The sequence below is a fragment of the Dioscorea cayenensis genome, chromosome 19 (genome assembly GCF_009730915.1).
Source record: "Dioscorea cayenensis subsp. rotundata cultivar TDr96_F1 chromosome 19, TDr96_F1_v2_PseudoChromosome.rev07_lg8_w22 25.fasta, whole genome shotgun sequence".
Lineage (NCBI taxonomy): Eukaryota > Viridiplantae > Streptophyta > Magnoliopsida > Dioscoreales > Dioscoreaceae > Dioscorea > Dioscorea cayenensis.
In genome coordinates this window covers 3,177,012-3,184,427 of record NC_052489.1, presented here as the reverse complement: position 1 = coordinate 3,184,427, position 7,416 = coordinate 3,177,012, and the positions used below count along the sequence as shown (strand labels likewise).

The window sequence follows — 7,416 nt, the reverse complement described above, 5'->3', positions numbered from 1 at the left end:
TATATTCTAAAGTTTTCAGGATGATAGTATATGGATTATTATCTTGATTTATATGACTTTCGCTTTGGAAACTAAATTCTATAATGTCTTAGTAAAGAAAAAGGAATAAGTTAGGTTAATGTATTGTTTGGTTCGCCACCATAAAAACAAGGCTGTTTTCAACTGGACCCCATAAACAAGTACTCGTGTTTTCTATTTAATTAAAATGGCATATTAGTCCCATATTTGTTTAATCTTATAAATAGTAAAACTAGTTGAAGCAATTTTTTCTAGATGAGTAAATATTTATTTGCTTTATGTCACATACTTGTAGGTACTGTTTGCATGTTGACAAGTTGTAAATTGAATTCTTACCGAACTTTAGAATGCAAGTATTTACTTCGAAGAAGAACGATGAAGAAAATTGTGCAAAAGATCGGTACTATTCAGAGCTTTTGCATCTTTATCCTCCTCCTCAACTAAGTTCAAAATAGCATTCAAGAAAACCTGCAACAAAAGATAAAGATCATTACAATATAAAGCAGAAGACATCTTTTGAGAAGGAAATACTAGAGAAAAATTTAGATTAGGTGATTGAGATAACTTCTAGAGTTAGCAAGAAGCTAATTCAGAATCATTTGAGAATATATTTTCAAAGGATACCATCACCAACTTTCTTAAAAACCCAAAACAATGAAGAAAATGAGTTAAGGTTCAACAGATTTTATATATAAAATGAAGCTCAACAAATTTTCAGAATATGGTCTGAAAACCACACACACACCACCCCAAAAAAAATGAAGAATTTCATAATTGAATTCAGAACCACAAGATTTATTCTATATGGGGCCGCCAGACAATGAGAGAAGCTAAATCATGAACCCATACTCAAGATGTTTATCAATAAGTGCTCTTTGACCATTGGATGTTTAAGCACATCATAATTATAACACAACTTCATTCTGATTTGATGAGTGAACTGGCCCAACTAGAACCGGAATAAATACATTCACTGTTCACAGAAAGCAGATGTGTGGAAAATTATTCAACTCATGTTGAGGCTGTTGGGATGGGTGTAGAACTAGTTGTAGATTGGCTGGAGGCAGGTGTTTAAGTACTTGGCACACTTTTGCATATATGTATCATAAATGACTCTTTGTGGTTCACTAGTACCACGAATGATCTAGGTTCATGTGGGAACTTATTTTAGTCAAATCATACATAAATGATTAAAATATCCAAAAACTTGTTTAGCATTAATGCAGAGTTTATGTCTTATGGCACCAGTATTCTGCTAACATGACTAATCTAACATCCATATTTTGGTCTGAGGTGAAGGCTAATAGTCTAATACCAGCTATCCCATCATACAAATCTAATTCACAGCTAAACTAGTATCATTGATAGAAGGGCATTAGTACACCAACCATTAACTGTTGTTTATTCTTTATGACTGACTGGAATCCATACTTTTTCAAGATGACTGTGCAATTTGTTTATGTTAGTCCAAGTTAGAATTCAAAGATGATAGTGAGATAGCAAGAGAGAAACAACATCTAATGAAACTTTTATAAAGCTATTACCAAGGAAAGTAATCCAAAAAGCTTTATACCATTATAAGATCAGAGAAAACACTCAAAAAAAGCTTGTCCTGTTGTGCTGTTTACCATTCATTTACTAAATCACCAAATACAATAAAACACATCATGGTCACATATTCATCCCCCTGGATACTTCACCAAGTGATATAGGAGGTTCCAAATAAAATAATGTCACAAAATAATCTTTGCTAGAAAATGAAAACAGTCAAAAACAAGAAGCCAGAACGCAATCAAACAATCAGCAAAGAAATTTGGGAACCAATTTGAAAATCAGCTCAAAGACATAGCATTGATGAAACACTGATAAACATATTACTGTTGAAACATTTAACTAAGAGTATACTATGTACATCTGGCAGCCAAAAATGTTGCAGCTTCACAGAGTTGTCAGAAAGAGAATTCCTTTGGTAATTCTTGGAATTTACCTGATAAAAAGCTCTTGTGCTTCCCTTTTAGATCTCTAACTGTGAAGGAATAGGAAAGAAAAGTGTCTAGTATTTGAGCCAATAACAAATTTAAGAGTACAACTGAAATATTATAAGCCTGCATTTACCCTAGGAACCAGAAGTTGCCCCCGGTTTGCTTTCTGATAATCCACTGGATAAAGTTGACTTGACCCATTTAATTACTTCGCCGCCTGAATCATAGAATAAGTTAGCATATGTGACATAAGAGTCATGGCAACTTTGAGTTGATAATATTCAAAACTCACAAGGTATATACTTTCCACCATCACTGATATTTATTAAGGATAGAATGTCATTATCTTTTTTCTGTACACAGAGAAGTGAAAACACACCGAAAAACCAACTACTGTCAGTTGACCAATAACTACTTGATAAATTAGTGCGCTACCAAACCAATAACAAAAATGAAGTATTTAATACAGACCTATGAATAGAGGACCTTCACAAGTACTAGTGGATCAATGGGTGAGGGACCTCTGTCATACACAGGAAGAAACTTTCCGTCTCGATAGACAGCCAAAAAGTGAAAGACAACTTGACCTGGAGAAAGTTTTGAGAGCAAAGGAAGAGGTCCGGTACTGTAAGAGCAAGTAAATTAGACAGGACAATGTTGAGACAGAAAGACTACAAACTAGGATTTTTCTTTTTATATAGAAAAACCAGCCAAATCAATTGTTTCGGAACATCCAATGGTTTTTGTTTCATATTAAGAAGAATTTTTCCACCAACAAAAAGGTGATTTCCCTAGCAAATGCTTTTGTGAACCAAAGCATTAAAAAACCTCAAAAAGCTAATAGGTTAAGATCCTAATGGACTATCCCATAGAGCAATCACACAGGCATACAGTCTGGAAGTAAATGTTTGAGCCGAAATATTTGGTTTAACATGAGTTTAAAGAGTCTCTTTTTTTTTATACATGGAATCGAACTTTGCTACTATTCTTATACACAAGCATGAATCAGCGTGCATATAATAATGGCAGCAAAAATGTAAACATAATTCAGATGAGGACAAATGAAAATTCAATGGAAATTAGGTACCCTTAAGTATCATAAAAAAGATCAGGCTTGATATCAACCTATGACACACTGGCTTATACAGAAAGTCCAACAAACAAACTGACAGGTGTGTTTATTACAATGCATAAACGTGTATAGTGTCATTATTCTCTTAAGGCATATTCTTCTTGCTTTCAGTATTGCCATCATTATCCATCTCCATAATGTGGCAACGACGCACCTCAATCATGGGCCCTCAGATTTTTACCAATAGCATGTGAAGATTCCTAATTAAAACAGTCTTCTTTTGATAATGATGCAAATAGATAAAGCTTTGTGTATCAAGTGAATCTGTCAAAATTCACAAAGTCACCCTAATCTTCTTTTACTATTGATGCAGATAGATGAAATTTTGCATATCAAGTGAATCTGACATAATTCACGAAATCTCCCAACTAATATTCTTCATTACTACTTCCTTTTGGAGCTTATCCATCAGCATGCCTGCCACATGTTCCTATCTTTGAAACCAAGATAATATTCAAGGATAGCCTTGAAAATAGCCACTTAAAGCCAGACTATACTCTGTAATCTTAAATCCGTTCTTTGTGTCAATATTATGATTTTTTGTGAATTATAGTTATGTTTGTCAATCTTAAAGCCAGACTCTACACATTTTTCTATTCTCCAATTTCCCTTGCAACTTATTATAAGGTTCACATCTTCTTGTGCATTTCCTTCTCTAACTGCACAATGAGCAAATAAATTCAAGTGTTTAAGATACCGAAATTTATTCTTTCCTTTTGATTTCTTCTTATACGATCGGGGTTCGAGAGCAGAGACAGGCATCATCCTGATCAAGACCCGGAGTTCTATGCTTAAGGTAATATGCAGTCAGACGATGATCGATTCGAAAATCGGTTCGCGAAAGCAGAAGAGGTATGACTTTTAAGACTACTTGTGGAAAACCATTCTTTGTTTTGTCTCTGTACACGGTTCTGATTTGTTATTGTTAATTGTTACTAACTATACTAGGAAGTAAGACAGTTGAAGGGTTGGAGCTTGAAAAAACAAAAGCATATAATGTAAAGCTTTATGGGAAGATTCGTTATGTACAAGACTACAATCATGAGAAGATTGTTTTTAGAGGACCAAAAAGGGTTAGTTTTATCATTTTCTCATTGATTTTCTATGACTATTGTTTGTGCATTTTTTTACCTTATTTCAAGATCATTTGGACTTATATGAATATTTGCATCATATATATATATATATATATATATGTATTCAGTATGCAGAAGATATTGAGAGTGGTTTCAGTTCAGATGTTGAATCCAAGTACAAGAAGATATATGAGGATGATATAAATCCTTTTACTGCATTCTCAAAGAGGGTATTGAACTTTTCCTTGCTTTAGTTATGTATGCTAAATGTTGTTGTTGTTTTTGTTATTGTCTTCTTCTTTTTATTTTTATTTTTATGTTTTTTTAACTTAATTTGTGATGTTTATCTCTAAGACCAGTGGGGTAAGATAAGTTTGTAAAGGTTTGCTAGATTTTTTTTTAAAATTATTTTCTCGTGCTTTCTGCATTTGATGCTATTGCTCTAGCAGCATGTCCAAGTAGCGGCTAGTTGCTGTCAGGTTATCTCTTCATTTTTGTGCAATATTTTGTTGTGCTGCCTTGTGTGATAAGCTCTATTACTTGTTAAGTTTCTAATATGTCATCTTATGTACAAATTGTATCAGGAAAGAGATCAAAGGTACAAGGAACTTTGTTTTAGAGATAAAATTACACTTGCCAGCGGTCGATTCGTTCTTGGCAACAAGTATGCTTTTACAAATCTGTCTCTTGAAAGCAATAACTAATACTATTGGTTCTCATCTCATGTTTGATCATTCTAATTTTCATTTAGCTTTGATTATTTATTTTTCTTTTAAGCGCAAATGTGATTTTCAGTTAATATATCCCAAATTCCTTGGCTAACAGAGTTTATTCCCATCAATAATTGAAGTTGTGAAATAGCTATTAGTGAACCATCAGATACCAACTTGATGAATTAAGAAATTTGATATTGTATCATTCCTTTTATAATTGAGAACTTTTAACATGTTGGTAAGCCCCTATTGACTTGCATTATTTTGACTAAAAGAATTTCTCACTTAGTTTCCTGTAATAGCTTCTGCAGAACAGCTTTGTTGTTTGTGACTATTGTTGATTAAAACAGCTTTTCTGTTAGAGAAGCCAAATGGATTATCACCTAGCAGATTTAAAGCTTTTCAAATTTCTAAACAGGAGGTAACTATGGTTCATTTGTGCTTATTATTCCAAGGGAAATCATACTAAAAAAGAGCTGCAACTAAAACCTTTGCTGTTGGAATTCTCAAAATTGTTTGAAGAACCAAATGGATTATCTCCTAGCAGATTCAAACCACAGAATTGAATTGGAGGGGACTAAATCAGGGTTCTTTTTTCAACAAAAAAAATATGACAAGGTTCAGTTTGGAGCCATCTTATCAGCAATATCATTTATGGATATATCACACAATCATCTCCATAATTGCTCATAGTTTACCAAAGGGTTAAATACATCTGCCAGATCTTATAAAGTGGGTTTGAGTAAACCAAAGGTTCAACTAAGTAGTTAAGTCATATACTAAGTAGTTAGATCAACCAGGACTTTGGACATCAAATCACTGCAACAACTGAATTTACATGCAATCAAGCATGAAACAAGTTCATCATTTCTAGCATCAGTATCAACATATTTTAATCTTAAGAAAATAAAGAAGAAGAGAATAAATCTAAGAAAATCAACATATCATTACCATATTAGCAAAAAGTCAATTCACAAATTGGTCATAATCCTTACCACATCCTTCAAATCACTAGATAGCTTGATAGAAATCAATAACCTTAGGAAAAATAACCTTGATAATTTTTCTTTAATCACCTATACAATAAAAAAAATGTTGGTACTCCATTAGTAAACAACTCACAATTGATGATTGCAGGGCAGTTCACTCAAACCAACAATCCTATACTTTGTGCTTGAAGAAGCAACTTTTATCCTTAAATTCTTCAGTATCCGTTTTACCTGTCAATCCAGGAAAATGATCATTAGGTAAAATGCTGAGATCAGAACAAATAGTAGCATTTAACCCAATTTCAACTTACTTTGACCAATCAATTTGAGAAAGTTTATAACTGGGCCAGGTCTTATGATAGTTGTGGTTGAGACATCTGCAAACAAAAGTTAAAGCAATTGATATATAAAATACAATACACAATCAAACCACTGCAGTGCGCCATGCGCCACCCTCCCCACCACCACCCTACAAACCACCATCACCCTCTTCACCCTCGAAAACCCAAACTCCTCCAGCAACGCCATGTGTGCTCCCCAACTCGTTCACCTCATCGGAATCCCCTCCAAGTAGGCATGCTTCCCTGAAAACCAACACCTGACAATCCCATAAGCGCTGCAGATCGGCTCCGGACACACCCCACTATCCTCATCGAGCACAACATCGTCGAATTGAGAAGATGGAAAGCCTCTCAGTCTTCCCACTACCGCTCATCACTCACTCTCCCACTCATCATCACTCACTCTCTCTCTCTCTCTCTCTCTCTCTCTCTCTCTCTCTCTCTTCCTCAACAACCATCACTACTGGCCTCCTCACTCCATCCCTCAACAACCATCACTACCGGCCTCCTCATCTCCATCTTCACTACCCTAAACCACTATTCTCGCCAGATAGAAATGGCCTAGCTAATGGAGTATGTGGATTTATACCAAGATTTTGATTGTCCGCCAGTGACGGAGTTTTCCGAAAACCTTCGTTTGCGCTTGATTCCGACGGTATGGTATGATCAATGGAAGCGTTGCGATGGATGGTACGATGGATGGAAGGGTTCCGGTGATGGATGGAAGTGATGAGAGAAAGAGACTTAAGGGTGAGCCGTTGAGAGAAAGACAACGATGAATTTTTTTTATATATATATAAATATGTTAATATACAGTGAGTCGTTGAAGAATTATTTATACATTTTTTTAATATGTTAAACCAGTAAAAGATTAGGGTAAATTTTGATGTTAAATAACTAGATTTATAATTTTTAATGAATTATTAAAATAATTGTGCATGTAACACATTCAATTTTTAAAACAAATATAATATATATTGTCTAAAACATAACTTTTATAATAATTAATATTATTAGTAAAATAACAATTAAAATTTATATTTATAAATGTTTATTTTCATATATTTTAATAAAATATATTTTTAATATAACTACATATATTTTAAACATAACTGTTAGCAAATGCCCAATTTATTCTGATAGTTATAAAATTTTATTAGTATGA

The 7,416-nt window shown here is 33.7% G+C and overlaps 1 long non-coding RNA gene across 1 annotated transcript; it reads right to left on the bottom strand.

Moving 5' to 3' along the window:
• Positions 1-259: 259 nt before the first annotated feature.
• LOC120283572 lies at positions 260-6,085 on the bottom strand. Its single transcript, XR_005543296.1, has 6 exons — positions 6,044-6,085; positions 2,472-2,587; positions 2,293-2,353; positions 2,134-2,217; positions 2,006-2,044; positions 260-486 (listed from the first exon to the last, which is right to left on the bottom strand). It is a non-coding gene; the product is annotated as an uncharacterized LOC120283572 (long non-coding RNA).
• Between the last annotated feature and the right edge of the window lie 1,331 nt (positions 6,086-7,416).